The sequence below is a fragment of the Haliotis rufescens genome, unplaced genomic scaffold (genome assembly GCF_023055435.1).
Source record: "Haliotis rufescens isolate VD_foot unplaced genomic scaffold, xgHalRufe1.0.p SCAF_13, whole genome shotgun sequence".
In the NCBI taxonomy this organism is placed as follows: Eukaryota; Metazoa; Mollusca; class Gastropoda; order Lepetellida; family Haliotidae; genus Haliotis; species Haliotis rufescens.
The window spans coordinates 4,589,648-4,611,978 of record NW_025963813.1 but is presented as its reverse complement, the minus strand read 5'-3'; the positions used below and the strand labels follow the sequence as shown (position 1 = coordinate 4,611,978).

At 39.2% G+C, this 22,331-nt stretch overlaps 1 protein-coding gene across 4 annotated transcripts in view; it reads left to right on the top strand.

Moving 5' to 3' along the window:
* LOC124152344 overlaps nt 1–22,331 on the top strand; it is a 77,971-nt gene that overhangs the window by 28,922 nt on the left and 26,718 nt on the right. For 2 of the 4 annotated variants that reach the window (XM_046525256.2, XM_046525259.2), the window contains exon 2: nt 7,853–7,958. The gene's annotated coding sequence lies outside the window, so the exon portion shown is untranslated. Of the gene's footprint in view, nt 1–7,852; nt 7,959–15,297; nt 15,692–17,948; nt 18,260–22,331 lie in introns of those variants that run through there. The other 2 variants (XM_046525258.2, XM_046525257.2) reach the window with 2 other exon arrangements.

Sequence of the window (22,331 nt, the reverse complement as noted above, 5' to 3'; positions counted from 1 at the left end):
GTTCAAATTCAGATTCGCACCTGATTCACACCATACCTGTGCTCACTGGGTTTACTTCACCCCTTTCAGCTGACATGTCATGCATGATATATTGAAATAAGCGACACTGCACAAAACTCACTAATTCTTATTAGTGGGATGGTCAGGATGACAAGTTAAACATTAGGATGTCCTTTCAATAGAATTATTTTTGTGGATGATATGCTTTGCATGTCCATACTTCAGGGATGGTATGAGAATTGAGAACTGAATAATAAATTGTTGATGTTCTTGTGTAGTAAATACCTAAAGCTACAGTTGACCAGCAAGTAATGCAAGTCTGTTTCACAAATGGTAAAGAAAAAAATCTAGATCCCTTCGTTTCCATGGAAACAAAATAGGAATCACCTGGGTAAGTAAGCCAGGTGTGCGGTGAAGCAGAGAAACCCGTTCATGTGGAACCCAATCTTATCATGGCTGTATCATCAGAGGTTAACTGGCATCCCATATTTCGCCAGCTTCAACATGTGGCCTACTATCTCTGTCGTTGAGAAATTACGCAGTGCTCTGTGAGCATTGGCTGTGTCTGCTGGCGTTGAATCGTTTGTTTGTGAAGTCACTGTAAGAACTGTACTGTACTAATTGCTAATCCAGGGGAGCTTGGGTGTTCTAAAAAACTCCTCAAAGCTGTCAGTGTGGAGAGGGTATGTCATGGTAGATCTTAGATTGTCACAAATCCTTGTTCTCTATCTGTGAACATTGTCTACTTTCATGGAATCTTAATCACTTGTTCTATATGTGTTATGATAGTGTGCTATTGTCCATCATCTGTTACAGGTCGTCACAGGTCATCACAGGTCATTGTAGTCTATCTGTGAACATCAGCTTCTTTCATGGAGTCTTAATCGCTAGTTCTATATGTGTTATGATAGTGTGCCATTGTCCATCATCTGTTACAGGTCGTCACAGGTCATCACAGGTCATTGTAGTCTATCTGTAAACATTCGCTATTTTCATGGAGTCTTAATCGCTAGTTCTATATGTGTATTGATAGTGTGCCATCATCTGTTACAGGTCGTCACAGGTCATTACAGGTCATTGTAGTCTATCTGTGAACATCAGCTTCTTTCATGGAGTCTTAATCGCTAGTTCTATGTGTATTGATAGTGTGCCATCATCTGTTACAGGCTGTCACAGGTCATCACAGGTCATTGTAGTCTATCTGTGAACATCAGCTTCTTTCATGGAGTCTTAATCGCTAGTTCTATATGTGTTATGATACTGTGCCATCAACTGTTACAGGTCGTCACAGGTCATCACAGGTCATCACAGGTCATTGTAGTCTATCTGTGAACATCATCCAATTTATGCAGAATTGCATGGTCTCTAATGTGTCGGTCACAGAGATAATGCCCAAAAGACCTGTGTTGAAGATGTCATGTGGATATTGTTATGATCTTGCAAAATGTGACGATATGACCAGCTGATTGAATATGTAATATGTATAGTGATAGTCTGTTGATAACATGTAATATGAATAGGTTTATGGATAGAACTGGTGATATGTATAGTGATACTAAGAGATCCTTGGATATGAAAAGGCTGTAGAACCTGTGATATGTACATTATGAGACCATTGATATGAATTGTTGATAGAACCAGTGATATGAATTACTAATAGAACCTGTGGTGTGAAAAGTTGATAGAACCTGTGACATGAATTGTGGATAGAACCTGTGACATGAATATTTGATAGGACCTGTGACATGAATTGTGGATAGAACCTGTGACATGAATAGTTGATAGAACCTGTGACATGAAATGTGGATAGAACCCATGACATGAATATTTGATAGAACCTGTGACATGAATTGTGGATAGAACCTGTGACATGAATAGTTGATAGAACCTGTGACATGAATAGTTGATAGAACCTGTGACATGAATAGTTGATAGAACCTGTGACATGAATTGTGGATAGAACCTGTGACATGAATTGTAGATAGAACCTGTGACATGAACAGTTGATAGAACCTGTGACATGAATAGTTGATAGAACCTGTGACATGAATAGTTGATAGAACCTGTGACATGAATAGTTGATAGAACCCGTGATGTGAATAGTTGATAGAACCTGTGACATGAATTGTGGATAGAACCTGTGACATAAATTGTGGATGGAACCTGTGGTGTAAATAGTTGATAGAACCACTGACATGAATAGTTGATAGAATCTGTGACATGAATAGTTACTAGAACCTGTGACATGAATAGTTGATAGAACCTGTAATATGATACTTTGAAGCTTTGTGTATTTACATGTTAGAAGTTTTCCTGAGTGGTGCGCCACACCTGCAGGATGGGGAAGTATTATAGAAGTAACATAATTTCAGTCACTTACACAGATTAGATGGAGACAGTCACTTGGTTTCATGCAGCTTGGAACTACCGTAATAAAACGGTCTGGAGAAAAACTATAAATAGTCTCTCGACCTTGGGGGCTTATACGGTCCTTTTGTTCTACGAGGTAGTTCAGATCTGGAAATGGTACATGGATTTGTTTCCTTAAACCAAATATTTATCCTAACTTTCTATCCTAATGCCAGGCTATTTGTTTAACAAATCCGCGAACTTCCAAAAATGTACTTGTGAAAAATTAAAATAAAATGAAAAGTCGCTGTTTTGTTTTTTTATTCCGCCAACCAGCAGTATGTAAAATGTTTTAAAGATTTCATGTAGTGTCACTATCAATATAAATTTATATCAAATCTTCAAAACACAACAAATTATGATGTATCCCTGTTCCCACCCCCTACTTATTTTCCTAACTAATTAACATTTTAAGGAAATCAAAGAAATATTTTAGGCTAATTTTTTAATTCTTATTGTTTTCCACCTGTTTTTTTGGCCCGAAATTCTGTAAGGAAAAGCATGGCCAAAAAAGATTGATTTATCATTAGTTTGAGACTGGTGGATGCTGCTGACATATAAGCATGACCAATAAGCAAACCACTTGGTAATAAAGGTATATTTTTAAACTATCCTATCTCACTCTATACATTTCATCCTTCTTCCATACCCTTGTGGGGGCACAGTGGCCCAGTCGTCTAAGGCGCCGCGATTCGCTGTGCAGAGTTGCGTCCCTTGGGCACGCCAGAAACCTATGATTGTGGGTTCGAATCCCGGTTCGCTCCAATTATGTTTCTAGGTTTGTCAGCACCATACCCGTGCTCGTGGGTTTCACCGAAGTGGTAAACGTCTGAGACCTGCATCACTTCGGGCTTTCCTCCCACATTAAGCTGACACGCCGTGATATAACTGGAATAATGTTAAAAGGGGCGTTAAACCCAACTCTCTCACTCACTCACTCCATACCCTTGTGTGCAATCATCCTTGCTTTGGCCTAAAAAAAATAATTGTTTCAGAGATATTATCGTGTATCGATGTTTCGATGAATATTTGATCTTGATACTGTATTGACACAAATTTATTAACATTAGTACTTAATTAATAATTCACTGCCACAGAAATGTCAACATTTGTTGAAAGTTGTCAATAAGATTGTTAATATATATGAAGGCAGACAATGTAATTTGAAATTTTATTGGATCAACCGAGTTCGTATTTAGCATGAATATTAATCGATTCATCATTATTCTTTCAAGTTGATTTATCATAACTAAACTTTCAAATCAATGACCACCCAAGTGTGTTTCCAGTTTCCTAACAAACCTTGATTTGGAGCACATGAAACTTAACCTTTTTCCCTTGTTATCTCAAGTTGAACAATAGCTTTTCCGTATTTTGTGCCACTAGCATGAATTTATTACACTTCACTGAAGATTAACTAGATATTATTGGGTTTCATTTTGAAATGTGATCCATCCATTCATCCATCCGTTATTTTTTGTTTTCAGCATAATTCACATACTGTTCAATATTTCTTCATGAAACTTAGTATATGCGTCAGACATTCACTCAGCTGGTGCCTTTTGCTGTACAAAAGTTTTTGCATTTTATTGTTTGTCATCAAGTTGGAAGGGTTTATTTCCAAAGCATAACTCCCATACCGTTTTTTCATCAAACTTTGTACATGCATCAGGCAAATACTGAACTGGTGCCCCTTGTTTAACAAATTTGTACTTTTTTAGGCATTTCCAAGGCAACAAGTTGGACAAGGTTCAAGATGTCTTGATAAACTTTGTATTCAGATGAGACTCCTCAGCTTTTCAATGAAGCTATTCTGACAAAATTATTTTGGCCAAACTTTTCTGGAAAATTATTATTCAAAGAAAACTGTTCTGATGAAACTATTCTGATAATGTGTTCTGACTAACTGCACTGAAAAAACTATTCTATACTTTAGAAGAAAAGTAAGTGATCATGAATATTTTTGGCTATATTTGTTTTCAGCAAACACTGAGCTTCTTTCCATGTGTATGGGATGTAACAATCAGGGGTCCGGAAACGGTCATATGCGCTGGACATGTCCGATTGGGAATCTCAAATGTCCGGTGTGAAATATTGCTTACCAGACATTTAAATTTTTCTGTCCGGAAATTTTAAAAAACAAACGGGGTCCAAATAATTGATGAGCGTTATCGTATCCCTTCAGCGAATTCAGGTGAATAAACAGGTATAACCAACCTGGTCAATAAAAGTATGAAATTTGATATAAAACATCACTAGACATGATGATTTACCATTTAAAATGTATTTCCTGCTCTCCAAGGCTTGAGTTTATTAAAAATGTAATTAAATTTTGGGAGCCATGCTTTACCGCGAACTATAACCTACTTAGCGCTATATTGAAGCGAGCAATAACGAGGGAACACTGTATGTTACAAGTTGTAATGTGTGTGAAAAGTCGTACTAAAATACGCTATTTGAAGGGGACGTTGCCTAAATGCAAATGTCCGATTGGGATTTTAAATTTTCTGGACCTCTGGTAACAATATTTCATGCTCCTTAACTTTTATACAGTATACAAACAAAACATCCGTGACAGAACTATACGTACCAGTACCAGTTGTAACAAACCATGCTTACAAAACTATACAAAGAAAATTATTCTCACAATCTCACAATTTCTTTTGAAAAAGTTGAGATGTTTATAATGTTATAAGGTGTTAAAATTTAGTCTCAAAGTCATGAGGGATTTCATAACTATGAAATTATGATATTTGTTTAAATTTTATGTTGCTAATGTTAATGTTCAGTTGGAGTCAGGACTTTAAATTTAAATGATATAATCAGAGTGATACTGACAAAACTTACAAAGAATGTATACACAAGTATGTTTGCTTGTTGTTAAGTTTTCCAACACCTTTGGGATTTCATAACCTTTTAAATGTGTCAATTTCTTCGAACAAAACTTTACGTTTATTATCATCATCAAGTCGACATGCGTAAAGACTTTGGGTGTTTCTATCAGGGATACTGACAAATCTTGCAAAGTGTCTATGCACAATCATTTCTGGTTGTTTGTATTTACAAACACATTTTTGGCTTTTATGACTTCTGTGTCGGTCCAGGTGAGCAAGACGGTAACAGGATCAGCCGCCACGTTTCCCAGTCACCATTGTGTAATCAACACGATCTCCACAAGGTGTGTCTCCTTTGCAATTACCATGAAAAAATTGCGGATTTTGCACGCTCTGATTGTGTCCAATAGATATACCCTCTCGCTTGGTTCTATGCACTGAGCCCTAACGTGGTGTTTTAGTGACGAGTCAAGCAGGTGAGCTTTCCCCCATTCACACAGCGTGGAATTTGATCCCACGATCGAAATCCTGTAATTTGAATTAATTCGAGAGCTTTTAAAATGTCGTGTGATTTATTGGTTAATTTTGTTCAAACATTAGCTAATATGATCCGCTAATGGCCTCAACATAAAAGCGTACCCAATTTTACGGCATTAGTTTCATTCGTTGTTATGTATGGAGTTTTATTGAGATCATAGCTCAGTTCCTGATGGTGTGTTAGGGGTTCGACCTCGCCTTGTAAACAGATTGGTCAGTCATGCATAAGACATACAACAGGCTGCTGTACAATGCATTACCAGAACAAATTTGGATGACTTTGAGGAACAGTTCATTGTTGTTTTGTACCAGCGACAGTTTATTTTGATTTCAGATATGATTTCAGTGGATGACCATTGTGGATGATAATGATGATGATGATGATGATGTTGATAGTTATTATTGGGTGCTTTATTCCATGCACTGGGCATGACATTAAACATAGTGAAACAGTGTACCACATTTTAAACAAAACCATGTCTGTGATTGTCATGTAGAAACAGTGTACCACATTTAAACAAAACCATGTCTGTGAATGTCATGTAGGGACAGTGTACCACATTTAAACAAAACCATGTCTGTGATTGTCATGTAGAAACAGTGTACCACATTTAAACAAAACCATGTCTGTGATTGTCATGTAGAAACAGTGTACCACATTTAAACAAAACCATGTCGATGATTGTCATGTAGAAACAGTGTACCACATTTAAACAAAACCATGTCTGTGATTGTCATGTAGAAACAGTGTACCACATTTAAACAAAACCATGTCTGTGGTTGTCATGTAGAAACAGTGTACCACATTTAAACAAAACCATGTCGATGATTGTCATGTAGAAACAGTGTACCACAATGAAACAAAACCATGTCTGTGATTGTCATGTAGAAACAGTGTACCACATTTAAACAAAACCATGTCTGTGATTGTCATGTAGAAACAGTGTACCACATTTAAACAAAACCATGTCGGTGATTGTCATGTAGGGACAGTGTACCACATTTAAACAAAACCATGTCTGTGATTGTCATGTATGGACAGTGTACCACATTTAAACAAAACCATGTCTGTGATTGTCATGTAGAAACGGCGTACCACATTTAAACAAAACCATGTCTGTGATTGTCATGTAGAAATTGCGTACCACATTTAAATGAAACCATATGTGTTTTTGTCAAGTAGGGACAGTCTGTGACTGTCTTTTATTAAAATTATAAACACATTGCAATTATTTTCTGTTATAACAGAAAAGAATAATATCATGTCACGTTAAATTTTGAAAAAAACAACTAAAAAAACTAAATGTTTTGAAAAATAAACAAATTTGTTTTAAAAAAATAACCAGTGTATTTTGGATGTAGAACACACAGCCACCTGACCATTATGTTTACAAACAAGTGATGACTGCTGTGACACCAGATACTCTACACTGCTGAGTTAGTTTCTTTGTTTGTCAATTTGAATTTGTTTCATTTCAACTATCATGTAATTCATATAGCCAGAATTGGCTCCTTGGTGACCTTGCCCACATGGCATGATTGGTTTGGTTGGTTGTTTTGTTGTTTAACACCGCACTCAGCAATATTCCAGCTATATGACGTCAGTCTGTAAATAATCCAGTATGGACCAGACAATCCAGTGATTAATATCATGAGCATCGATCCACGCATTTGGGATCGTTGACATGCATCAACCAAGTCAGCGAGCCTGACCACCCGATCCTGTTAGTCGCCTTTTACGACAAGCACAGTCACCTTTTACGGCAAGCATGGGTTGCTGAAGACCTATTCTACCCCGGAATCTTCACGGGTCCACATGACATGACACAACTGTTGCTGTTGTTTAATAGAGCCTGGTCTTTGCAAGGATAAATTAAAATTTATAATATTCTATTTGTTTGAAAATATGCTTATTTTGAACATGTTGAAGACATGTTTGTTTGTATTTTACAGCTGATTATTTTTTCAGGATTTCTTTTTTAGGAAATGTACCTCATATTACCCTGAGAATATTTATTTTTTTCTATTTTCCTCTCTTAACTCACGATTAACTCCTTCATTTCTGACTCCAGATTTAAAACCGGTTCTGGATACAGATACAATTCAAACCTCCATCTTTACGCTGAACAAGCCTGTCTTCTTCTAATGTGCCCATGTTGTCTCGACCCTTGCACAAAGGTAAGTCATGCCTCCTCAAAGTCTCATTATCTCCAAGGGAGCCACCAGGCCCCGAACGTATTTTTCCTGCTAGGACAAGCAATGTTTTAGGAGCCTGGCAATTTTACAAGGAGCCAGATTAAAACTGAAATATGTAATATGTAAGTATGGCTTCAGATTCATGCAAGATGCTCCCATCAAGCACTGTATCAGGGGTCAACAATTTGGTCAGGCAAGATGCTCCACTCAAGCACTGTATCACTGGTCAATAATTTGGCCAAACTTGTTAAATGGAACTCTGGGCAAAATTTTATTTGCTAATATTTTATGATTTAATGTAAATCTAGTATCTCATTAAAATCAGAGCTTGCCTTTTAATTACGATTCAATGCACCTCCACCAAGATCAAATTTTGACCACCCAATCGAAATAAAGGCTGTGTGCATTCTTGAGCAAAGCAGATGTCAGTTTTCTCAGATAAATCTGATTCATTTCTTTATCTCTTTTATTAAGAACCTTCAATCTTGTGAAAAGAAAACACACAAAACACAGGTGTTATCTCATTATTACACCGTTCAGTTGTAGATTCCATGGCGCTCAGCAATGACAAACTGAATACAATATCTACACACACACACACAGTGTTGCCTTTATTTTTCACATACCAAGAATTTAGAAACAACTGGCTGATCAGAAGGTGCAACTATTGTGACCACCTATAGAGGGTTTGTCACATCTTGACAGTGTAAAAGTTCTTGCTTTTAATGAGATTAACAGTTGACAAGTACCTAATGAAATAGTTACAATGTGTCAGTTCCACACTGGAGCTTATTGTCTATACCTATACTGGAAATTTGGAACAAAGTTGACCATCTTTATCACTGCAGCAATAGTCCTCTTTATCACTGCAGCAACAGTCCTCTTTATCACTGCAGCAATAGTCCTCTTTATCACTGCAGCAACAGTCCTCTTTATCACTGCAGCAACAGTCCTCTTTATCACTGCAGCAACAGTCCTCTTTATCACTGCAGCAACAGTCCTCTTTATCACTGCAGCAACAGTCCTCTTTATCACTGCAGCAACAGTCCTCTTTATCACTGCAGCAATAGTCCTCTTTATCACTGCAGCAACAGTCATCTTTATCACTGCAGCAACAGTCATCTTTATCACTGCAGCAACAGTCCTCTTTATCACTGCAGCAACAGTCCTCTTTATCCCTGCAGCAATAGTCCTCTTTATCACTGCAGCAACAGTCCTCTTTATCACTGCAGCAACAGTCCTCTTTATCACTGCAGCAATAGTCCTCTTTATCACTGCAGCAACAGTCCTCTTTATCACTGCAGCAACAGTCCTCTTTATCACTGCAGCAACAGTCCTCTTTATCACTGCAGCAATAGTCCTCTTTATCACTGCAGCAACAGTCCTCTTTATCACTGCAGCAACAGTCCTCTTTATCACTGCAGCAACAGTCCTCTTTATCACTGCAGCAACAGTCCTCTTTATCACTGCAGCAACAGTCCTCTTTATCACTGCAGCAACAGTCCTCTTTATCACTGCAGCAATAGTCCTCTTTATCACTGCAGCAACAGTCATCTTTATCACTGCAGCAACAGTCCTCTTTATCACTGCAGCAACAGTCCTCTTTATCACTGCAGCAACAGTCCTCTTTATCCCTGCAGCAATAGTCCTCTTTATCACTGCAGCAACAGTCCTCTTTATCACTGCAGCAACAGTCCTCTTTATCACTGCAGCAACAGTCCTCTTTATCACTGCAGCAACAGTCCTCTTTATCACTGCAGCAACAGTCCTCTTTATCCCTGCAGCAATAGTCCTCTTTATCACTGCAGCAACAGTCCTCTTTATCACTGCAGCAACAGTCCTCTTTATCACTGCAGCAACAGTCCTCTTTATCACTGCAGCAATAGTCCTCTTTATCACTGCAGCAATAGTCCTCTTTATCACTGCAGCAACAGTCCTCTTTATCACTGCAGCAACAGTCCTCTTTATCACTGCAGCAACAGTCCTCTTTATCCCTGCAGCAATAGTCCTCTTTATCGGTGCAGCAATATTCCCCTTTATCGGTGCAGCAATAGTCCTCTTTATCAGTGCAGCACCACAAGTCCTCTTTATCACTGCAGCAATAGTCCTCTTTATCAGTGCAGCACCACTAGTCCTCTTTATCACTGCAGCAATAGTCCTCTTTATCAGTGCAGCACCACTAGTCCTCTTTATCCCTGCAGCAATAGTCCTCTTTATCGGTGCAGCAATAGTCCTCTTTATCGGTGCAGCACTAGTCCTCTTTATCCCTGCAGCAGTAGTCCTCTTTATCACTGCAGCAATAGTCCTCTTTATCACTGCAGCAATAGTCCTCTTTATCACTGCAGCAATAGTCCTCTTTATCACTGCAGCAATAGTCCTCTTTATCGGTGCAGCAATATTCCCCTTTATCAGTACAGCAATAGTCCTCTATATCAGTGCAGCACTAGTCCTCTTTATCACTGCAGCACTAGTCCTCTTTATCACTGCAGCAATATTCCTCTTTATCACTGCAGCACTAGTCCTCTTTATCACTGCAGCAATAGTCCTCTTTATCACTGCAGCAATAGTCCTCTTTATCACTGCAGCAATAGTCCTCTTTATCACTGCAGCAATAGTCCTCTTTATCGGTGCAGCAATATTCCCCTTTATCAGTACAGCAATAGTCCTCTTTATCACTGCAGCAATAGTCCTCTTTATCACTGCAGCAATAGTCCTCTTTATCACTGCAGCAATAGTCCACTTTATCACTGCAGCAATAGTCCTCTTTATCACTGCAGCAACAGTCCTCTTTATCACTGCAGCAATAGTCCTCTTTATCAACTGCAGCAATAGTCCTCTTTATCACTGCAGCAATAGTCCTCTTTATCGGTGCAGCAATAGTCCTCTTTATCACTGCAGCAACAGTCCTCTTTATCACTGCAGCAATAGTCCACTTTATCACTGCAGCAATAGTCCACTTTATCACTGCAGCAATAGTCCTCTTTATCACTGCAGCAATAGTCCTCCCTATGGAGATTCCGGGGGATGTCCCACTGTTGTATTTGTATCATAAAGAGTCCATTTTAGGATCGGATGGTCAGACTTGGTGACTTGGTGATTGCGAGGGTTTTCGGTTCTCTCTTGTTGTCTTGGGAATATATCTGCCCTGGGTGTCAAGGACTCTCTCTTGACAGTTCCATGTGGACATATTGTGTGGTTGGTGAACTTCCACGTCTATGTAAGGAACACTTGGTCAGGGTGCCATTGTACAAAGCCATCTTTATAGCGCAAAGGTGATCGTAACTCCCATACCTTAGCATAGACTTTCGACAGTCGTAGTGCTAAGGCACACTGCGAACCCAAGAAGATTTTATGCTTGATTAAACTCAGTTGAATTTTCACTCTGTCAAGTTCCAAATGCACCAAGCAAATTATTGAGATCAGACTTTATTACACTGAAGAACATTGTGTAATCACCAAATTCAACCTTACCGTGGAAATTATTTAAAACAAACGTGAATATAACATATTCTGGTTATTACAATCTATTTCAAAAGCCCCAACTGCTCTCATTCTTTCTAGTAAATTTGAGTGTGTGTTTCATAGATTGTCAAAGTTCTTCTGTAACTATTTACAAGACATTGATATGAATTCAAGCACCAAACATGTCCACAATCTCAAGCACATGATGATTTGAAATGCTTATTTACAGTCCCATCAGAAATACATGGTGATTACAGTCCATCCATGTTTACACGTAATGATATGAATATGAAGTGGGCGATTCAGAGTGGTAGACACATCTCGTGCGTAACATACTACAGACCCAACAAAAAGATCTTGGGCAGGGCAGGGCAGGGCAGGGCAGGGCAGCTAGGGCAGCTAGGGCAGGGATCTAAAAAAACTGATCAACATCAGGGAAGCTCATAAAATGTCTGTAAGCAATTTTCAAAATATCACAGACTAAATGGGTGTTGTGAATCCATAATTCATTTGAAAATCTCCTATATATCTGGGACACTTGATGTGTGTTGAAGTATCAAATATTTATGTTGTTTTCTTTCATACTGTGAAATATGCTAGCATTTACTCCTGTTATTTATTCATAAAAATAAAAAAAAATAAAAACTTATACCTATGACAAAGTCCATTAAGCAGAGACTGCCAAATGACATACCTTGTAGATAAACCCTTGCAAGGCCCCCCACACCCCTACAAGGCCTCAGACAGAACTGATCACTGCATTATGCCAGTTCCACCGTACTGGGTTCCGTTCCGCTCTTCGAAAACATTTCCACGACAGCGGAACCGTGTGCCTGCCACCATTTCCTGTAAGCCCTTGGACAGAGGAGATCCATTTGTTCCTTTATTTGTTGTCTTGCTAATTAGTGGCTAAAGATGAACGTGTAGGATTAAGAACAGAAAAATTGATTTTATGTTAAACAAAATGATCTGGTATGTGCTGATAGTTATGTTTCTGTTGATGAAAGTTGCTGGCAAATTCCTGCACAGAATGAAAGGACATTTTTTCTTAACTTTTGGTCTTATTGAGATCATTGTTACCACCAATTTTCTAAGTTGTTGAAGAATTTGTTTGTCTATTTATTACAGATTATTGTTTATTTAAATATATCCATCATTTGAAATTTGTCCCAAACTGTGCCATACATTTGGATAGAAGTGGCTATAATGTTTCAATCTTGCTACACGCAAGGAGAGTTTTGATGGAGCATACTTGGTATGTGTTAAATCTGATCAGTTCCATACAATGAATGAGTTTGGGTAGACTGGGAAAAACAGAACGCAGTCGCAATGTCTTTGTTGATTTTGAATGTACATTTGCAGAACTTTTTCTATTAATTTTCAGAAATAAGTGCTCATATATTATAAATGAAAGTGATAAAAATTAGACTTAAATAAGTTTGAAATTGATTTGGAATAATATTGATGCCAAAACTTTTCAGTAAAAAAAATAAAAAAAATCTTTATATATTTTGAAGTATTATATTTCTTTCTTTTTTAATAAAAAAACCCCTGTTTGAATGTTTGTAAAATATCTGCTTTGTACATATGTGAAGAGCTACAAAAAGAGCTTGATGATGCTGCAGCTGACCATGTGTCATATATGTTTGATGAGTTACAATGAGTTCTGTTTGGTGTTTGGAGAGAATGGAAGTCATACACAACATCAAATTAGGTTCTGTTAACTAAGCATGCTAAGGAGACACCAAGTTCATTTATAATCAAGTTTCAATAATTGTGAAAGGATGTGGTACACTACATTGTGAGAGACTTCGAGATTTGGGGCATTTCAGAATCAAGCGTTTTATTGTATAAAAATATATTTGACAAAACCTTTTCTATACATATGATTTTACACCCTGTGAAGATCCGGGTCAGAATAGGTCTCAGCAACCCATGCTTGCCCTAAAAGGCGACTATGCATGAGAGGCGATTAATGGGATTGAGTGATCAGGCTCGCTGACTTGGTTGATGCATGTCATCGTATCCCAATTGCGAAGATTGATGCTCATGATGTCAATCACTGGATTGTCTGGTCCAAACTTGAAAATTTACAGACCACTGTCATTTGGCTGGAATATTGCTGAGTGACGTTAAACAACAAACAAACTAAAATATTTTGACAATTACTTCTGGCAACAAAACTTGATCATTCTTTTAAAGGGTTCTTTACTTGCTGTAGGAGGGTGGTTTAGTCAATCTGACCTGGGTTTAGATGGAGTGAGTTTTTGTACCTAGAATGCTATTATGGCGCTTTTGTCTTAAATAGTAGAAATACATGTCTGCTTAATAAGGAAATTTATGAAGTAAAAAAGAAGTTAATTTGAGGAAATGCAGTTGAAGTGAACAAAGGAAAGAATTTATGAGATTAAACTTGGGAGCTATAAATGGATGAAGGAGTCCATTATATAAAAAGCAGTCAAATTTTAAGAATGGAGGAAGTCCTTTATGAAATGAAATGCAGTAGAAGTGTATTTATCTTTGTATTTAAGTCTAATTACAGTCTACTTCAAACATTTCAGACACCCCTTCAATCATTTCTTTTGTCATCATGCCTTCCACCTTGATTATGAATCCATTTGCCCACCGTATATATTTGTCAAATTATTATTATTTTGTTTTTAAATTTATTTATCAAATAGAAATTTTTCAGCTGAAATTTAATCAGGTTTTATGTTTTGAAAGGAGGTTATTACACAAAGCAGTCAAAGTTTACCAATGGAGAATGTTATGCAGGATAAGTATACAAATATACAAAAATAAATATTTATCCAGGATTTTACTAGATTTATAGGATGCAAAACAGTCAAAGGTCATAAAGACTTTATCAGATGAAATGCGGTAGAACTGACAAGAATGTAACCATGCACCCCTACCTATCAGTAACAAGAGTGTTGGGACAAGGTGTTGATGAGGAGAAATAGCAGGCCTTCCTCTGATTGTCTTGTTTGTGGAATTAATGTCGTTTTTAGGGGAGAGTAATTATGAAAATAGTGGGCACTGGGAAGAATCTTGTCTCAGAGTCCATCTTGCGTGCCGTTGGGTAGCGGAGACTTATTATGCGCGTGACTCGAGCAAGGCAATGTCAGTCGTTGTAGAAGGGCTGGCGGGCAATATCAGTATTTTATGTGCGATTGATTCTCCCATTACGGTGTGCAGTGGCCCGTTTCTTCACATGTCAGCCGGCCACAATTGACTAATTCATCTCGCAGAAATTGCAGCCCAAATCCACCACGGGGTTGCGGAAACCAAGGTTCGCTAAATTGCACCGTGGTTCAGCCTTGAGCTTATCTATCTTGAAAAGGTCTCCCGAGCATGCATCGTTTGCATCCTCCTTAGAATTTATAGAAAGGGTCTGGGAGCCTTTCATGACATGATTGCAGATTTGTCACGATCGGGCTGCTGCTTCACCTAGTAGCTGCAGTTGTTTTTCCTCCATGACGAAAAAGGATAGAGGTATTTCATGCTTGTCTGCAGGCACTGGGCTAGCGTTAATTATCTGACGAGAATTTATGGAACCTGCGTGGTTGGCTGAAAGCCGTGCTAGACGACAATGCGTCCATGGAATTGCATCTGCAGGGAATCTATAGAATTTTACTTCGCAGATGAATTGTCACAGTCCTTTTTTAAGCAATAAAGAATGATGAAAAAAAATAGAGAGAAACGGTATTCTAGACGGTTGCATGGGGTTGGTCATGATATTGAAAAGATCGCGAAAACACTAATGACGCAGCAGAGATTCGCATAATAGCCTGGTGTTTCCAAGCCGCTGGTTTTTCACGCCTGGCCGCTTCTGAAATGCCTCCTGCTTATTTCGCACAGCAGCTCATGCGGAACATGATGCCATTCGGTAACACTCTTATTTTAGTCCCGGCAAGCTCAGTCCCTGAGCTGAGATAGAGGGACGAGTTGTATTCACAAATACTCTGTCAAGCCAAAGAGGCAATGTACAGATACCACTGGAGAAAATAAGTGGAGAATTTGTGGTGTACCATTTAGACTGAGTGGAGATTGTGGCTCACTGACATACAGGAATTTGATAGAGAACAGCAGACGATTGTTTTTTACTGATAGCCTGCTTTTACCGTCTGTGTCAAGGAAATTGGAACAGTAAAAATCCAGGCTACGCTGCAATGTCAGCTGGAAGGTAGCTTGTCTGGACCTTGCACCGATTATTTCTGTGAAGCGGAACACAGGTCAAGTGAGATAGTAAGGTAGGCTGTTCGACTGTGTAAACAATCCACTCTCTACCCTCTCAGCCAGCAGCCAGGAAGCTGCCTCACCAAGAGTTAACTCCCTTGGTGGTTGTCGTCTGCTCGGCAATTTCAGGGAATTTATTGTACTGGTGTTGAGGGAGAGTGGTGTAAGTGAATCAATTTAGGGGAAACTATCCATATTTGATTGTAAGTCACATTAATTTAAAGGTTTTTGATTCATTTCACTATATGTCTTATTTCTACATTAATTTTCATTTCTATTTTGTTATTTTGGAAAGGGATTAGTTTTAGAAATATGGAAAAAAGGATAAATGTTTATTAAAAGTTTAGAACAGGTTATATTTGAAGTATTGTTTGCAGTTGAAGTTTATTCTCCATAACGATTGAACATAAAGACAGATGATGTGAAGGGGACTTATTTTGAAAAATATTCTGGAAAGTAAAATAATGTGTCATTTCATACATTAATACGTGGTTGATTAGTGGTTTCTCGTTGAAAGGAGATAAATCTTTATCTTACTTATCAAACAATCTTTTTGTTTGGAAAAGTCCTGCATATATTATGCTGCAGATATGAAAATTGAAAGTCATCGAAGTAAAGGATGTTCAAATTTCTGGAGATGGATGTGGTTACAGATTTCTTGTTCCCCCTCCCCTCCTCGTCACCTCCTCCCAAGTCTGAAACAGGATGTATTTTTCCAGTGTTCAGCAGTATTGTAGTGTTAAGTGTTATCACATGCAGCACCTTCGTGTCAGGCATAGTGTCATCCTGGCCCTAGGATGAATCAGTGCATGACAACAGCCAGAAAAGTCATTGTACTTTAAGTTTTAGTGTATCATTTAACATGTAGACAGAATAGGCCAGCCATGTTGAAAATGCAAGTTATGCTTGGGTAAACATGGTAAATCTGAGCAATATGTGTTGGTTGGAGGGTGAGGAGAGGGAGAGAGGGGTGGGGGTTGGGGTGGTAAATGGGGTTAGCTGAGAGGAAGGCTAAAGTGGTTGCCTTATGAGTAGCTCAAGACAAGGAAACAGTGATTAATGATCTGCTACAAGGAAGTTGATTGTGTAAGTTAGTTTGGTGTTTGAATATGGACTAACCTTAAGTCTCTGAAATGAAAATATTGTTTGTTAAATTGTCCTTTATTAAATAATAACAAAAAGCCAGAAAGCTCTTCTTTTTCATAAACCGAGCAAATCTAGACTTGCCAAAATAATGTAGACTTGCTTGGGATTTCTTGTTTCATGATCTGTATGAGAAATTGATTGGAATACAAAACTGCTCCCAGCAGAAACAAGTTGAGCTCATGATACCTCATCTCACTCACTAACTCACTTGGACACTCTCTCGGTCACTCATTCACTCTGACACACACTGTCTCACTCACTCACTCACTTGGACACTCTCTCGGTCACTCATTCACTCTGACACACACTGTCTCACTCACTCACTTTGTCACTCGCTCTTTGACCAGTGGATCTGCTGCAGACTCATTCATTGTGCCATTGCAGTTATCCAATATATAATATACTTATATATGATTTAAAATATTTGCTTTAAACTGTAGAAAAATAGTATCTGAACCAAAGTTTGAATTATTTATGACTGGTAAAATAATTGGTTTTATGACCATCATGCATAATATATAATAACATATAACTCTTTATAAATTAATTAGTGGTACATGAGCCTTGGTATACAGTTAATTAATGGTTTATCAATATATCTATTACTGCTATAACTCTGTTTGAAATTTTTAATGGTATATAACCCATTGTATGTATTTAGTAATGGAACAAAAAAATGTCTTGTTTTGTTCATGGTGTATAGCTCAGTTTGAGTTATTAAATAATGGTACATACTGTTTGAATTAGTTAGTGCCATATAACCCATTGTATATATTAATTAATAGTATATAACTCATTACAGATATTAATCAATGGTTTATAACTCTGTTTGATGTAATAAATGGTATATAACCCATTGTATTAATTAATGGCATATAACCACTGAAACAGATTTCACTGAAATATGGAAAAAGTCAGTATATTACCAAAGAAACATGACACCACAATGGCCTGTTTTCACAGATTGTGTGGACTCCATAAACTTAATAGACAACAGATTAGCATTTAATCCCCTACGAGATGGACATATTTAAACACAATGGCTGATGTGCCCTGACAGCGTGCATGTAATCTTGACCCCCTTCCATGGTTCTCTCGCTAACAGAGCCTCCTGCATTGTGTTGGGTATGTTTATCCATGCATTAACCCTCCACACGACCAAATGTTAGGCGTCCCGCCTGACTGGCTATTCTTAATCATTCAGGCTGATAGTCACAGATCCTTGTTTCGCCCCAGAACAGAATTAGCCGTAGCCAGAGCAGGGAGTAACCGTGGTGGATGGAATATAAAATTTGTTCTTTTTCACCGATTCTGGATGTATTACAATGAAGCTTGTGAGATAAGATACCGTGTGTGTTAATACCAGTGTGAACCGTGAAACAAGGACAACCCTCGATCGACTGACTGACACGACCAGCCGTCTGTTGTGGAGTTGGGTAAGTATGTAGCCAAACCGACTGTGTTGCGTATTCCCCGGTTCCTGGTGTATAATATCGTGAGGTATGACGGCTGGAGTTGTGTATATCAGTGTGTATACCGGCCACCATGTCAATGCCAGGCTACAGGGAGATGATTTCTTCCATCTGACCCCGAGCTCGGTACAGGGTCTGTGTCTACAGCAAGCCTATTTCCTAAACAAATGGGGGTCTTTGAGCCACTGTAGGTGTAGTCCATTTTGTAAAGTGTTGAAGTTGAGTCGCCTGTCGAAATGGTATTGATGGCTTGGAGGAGGGAGTGAGTGATGATGGGGAGGAGGAGGTGTTGTCAAGGTGACCAGAATATATGATGCCAGGGAGGGGGTTACATGTGGGTGGAGAAGCGGGGAATGACGTGAAATGTAGAACATTTTTTTCTATAATTTTCTTGTAATTATAAAATAGATACGTTTTCAGTGTTGGGTTGGGTTGGTTTGTTGGTTTGTGTTTTTCAAAGAAACATTTACGATTTCAGATTTTTTTATAAATATTTTATAAATTAGAACATTCTTTCTCATAATGGATGTTTGGCCCATACACTTGTCATTGGGATGTTCAGAGTAGAAATCACTAAATTTTGTATCTTTACCCAAATGCATCCTTACAAGAGTATCTACACAATGCACTTAAATTAGCTTTGGTGAACTTTGGTGAACAGGGTATAATTGGAAGTGTCAATGACTTAGTATCATGTTGAAAAGTTGAACTATCTGGAAATGGTTTTAAGGAATTCATCTGCAGTGGAACATGTACTGAAAATTGTGAAAGAGTTTAGCATTGAAGTCAAGGAGTCCTTGGCATAATAGTAATGTTGAAATTAGAGTCTCAGGGGGAACTTACTCATATACCATAGCAGCAAGCCTCAAGGATTGCAACACCACTTCCCCATTAATGTAAGTTTAATATTAAATATTACAGTATTGCCTTGGAGGACAATATGGGACAATGATGTTGCAATAGTTCAAGTCAACATTTGACATTTTAAAATTCTTGTCAACAAATACCGGAGTTGCATGGAAGACAAGTTATGTACAGGCTGCAGGGACGGGTAGGTGGCAGGGTGAGGTGTGGTCTTGTATAGGGAAATGTGGAGGCAGGGTTAGGTAAAGGGCAGGCAGGAAGGGTCTAGTATAGGGCGATGTGGGTGTTTGGCAGAGTTGAGGAAGTGTCTGGTATAGGGTGATGTGGGTATATGGCAGAGTAGAGGAAGGGTCTGGTATAAGGCAATGTGGGTATATGGCAGGGTTGAGGTAGGGTCTGGTATAGGGCGTAGTGGGTATATGGCAGGGTTGAGGAAGGGTCTGGTATAGGGCGATGTGGGTGTATGGCAGGGTCGAGGAAGTGTCTGGTATAGGACGATGATGGAATATGGCAGGGTCGAGGAAGGGTCTGGTATAGGGTGATGTGGGTATATGGCAGAGTAGAAGAAGGGTCTGGTATAGGGCGATGTGGGTATATGGCAGGGTTGAGGAAGGGTCTGGTATAGGGCAATGTGGGTATATGGCAGGGTTGAGGAAGGGTCTGGTATAGGGCGTAGTGGGTATATGGCAGGGTTGAGGAAGGGTCTGGTATAGGGCGATGTGGGTGTATGGCAGGGTGGAGGAAGTGTCTGGTATAGGGTGATGTGGGTATATGGCAGAGTAGAAGAAGGGTCTGGTATAGGGCAATGTGGTTATATGGCAGTGTTGAGGAAGGGTCTGGTATAGGGCAATGTGGGTATATGGCAGTGTTGAGGAAGAGAATGGTATAGGGCAATGTGGGTATATGGCCGGGTTGAGGAAGGGTCTGGTATAGGGCAATGTGGGTATATGGCAGGGTTGAGGAAGAGAATGGTATAGGGCAATGTGGTTATATGGCAGTGTTGAGGAAGGGTCTGGTGTAGGGCAATGTGGGTATATGGCAGTGTTGAGGAAGAGAATGGTATAGGGCAATGTGGGTATATGGCCGGGTTGAGGAAGGGTCTGGTATAGGGCAATGTGGGTATATGGCAGGGTTGAGGAAGGGTCTGGTATAGGGCGATGAGGGTATATGGCCATGTGGGTATATGGCGATGTGGGTGTATGGCAGGGTTGAGGAAGGGTCTGGTATAGGGCGAGGTGGGTATATGGCAGGGTTGAGGAAGGGTCTGGTATAGGGCGAAGTGGGTATATGGCAGTGTTGAGGAAGGGTCTGGGGGGAATAGAATGGGCCTAAGTTTGGGGAATAGAAGGGCGTGTGGGGGGGCATAGATGGGCATGGGGTGGGAATAGAATGGAATGGCTAAAGGGGGAGAATAGAAGAGCATGAGTAGGCCGGGGAATAGAAGAGCATATTTGAGTGAATAGAAGGGCATGAGTAGGCCGGGAAATAGAAGAGCATAGGTGAGAGAATAGAAGGGCACAGGGGAGAGAATAGAAGGGCATGAGTAGGCCGGGAAATAGAAGAGCATGAGTAGGCTGGGAAATAGAAGAGCATGAGTAGGCCGGGAAATAGAAGGGCAAAGGTGAGTGAATAGAAGGGCACAGGGGAGAGAATAGAAGAGCATGAGTAGGCGGGGAAATAGAAGGGCATGAGTAGGCTGGGAAATAGAAGAGCATGAGTAGGCCGGGAAATAGAAGGGCAAAGGTGAGTGAATAGAAGGGCATGAGTTTTGGGGAGAGAGAATGGCAGGTTTTTTGGGGTATTTCAAGGCTATTGTTCTTCATACAGTCTAGATGTTTTATGTATGGTATATTTGTTGTTGTCGGACAGTTTAATGAGGCAGTGACAATTAGTTTGCCTTTGTTTATTTTGGGTAAGAAACAGACTTGCCAGTCTGACATGTATGGTATATAGGTCGGAGGGGTGGTTTACACAAGCAATTAAACTCCTAGCAGTTAATAATGTATCCAGTGTGAATGGATATGCTCTGTCACTTGAAAGGTCAGGTTTGAATTGTTAAAGCAGTGTGGAGTCTTGTTTCACTCACGCTGGAATGGTGCGGAGGGTTCTTGCTTGCTCAGATATGTTATTGATGATATTCCTCTAAAGAGAACGAAGTCGTAATTTGATGTGAGTGAGTGAGTGTTGTTTAATGCTGCAGTCATCAATATTCCAAATACCTACTCAGGTCCGGGCCAGGCAAACGTGATGGACAGCAAGCATAAGTTGGATCAACGCCATTGTAGTACAGTGACCCGTGCTGCACCTTTTCGCTCAGCACCTTGTCACAAGTTTAGTCGACTCTTATGTGTCTGGGGTGTTAAGGACCTTTTCTGACCCAGGTCACCATGTTATTGTGTAGGTAAGACACTGATATTTGGTGTGCAGCGTTGTCACTCTTTCACATGTTAGGATTCACTGATAGAAGATTTGAATACAAGACGTTAGACGAACATCTAGTCTCTGAAATGAACATATCGTACAGAAAAAAAACCAGTTGTTAAATTATCTTAATAAACATTTAATAAAAAGGAGCCCAGACACTCGCTTCATTTTCAGAAACTGCAGTAATCAAGACTTGCCAAACATTATCGACTTGCATGGGCTGTATTTGATATATTTGTGTCAGTTTCTGCATCTTATTCGTGCTTATGGGTTTCACCGAAGTGGCAAACATTAACAAGCTATGCTACTCAACATTTACTAAGGACCACACCTCACTCACTCAATCAGTTATGACTCAGGGAGGAAGTTAGGTGGTGTAGTGTAACCATCTAAATGTTGTTGCAGCAGTAGTTAAAAGTCTGACATAAAAAAACAGTTAGGTAATAGAGTGGAGTTGTGTTAAAATCAATCATTTCCTCACCCTTTGTGATCAACCAAATTAAACATACATGTCAGATAGGGAAATAATTAATGTTTGGATTGTGTATATTCTGAGGTTAAGTGACATCTCAACGCATATCACAGGCTGTACTCAATGCATCAGCAGTGATGTGTGCAACGCTTCAGCAGTGATGTGTGCAATGCTTGCAAGATTAAATGTGCACCGACCATTGTGTGCATCCAGCTTTGCAGAGTTAATAAATATTATACAATATTTGATGGCTGTCCTTTGAAAGTGAACAAAGTG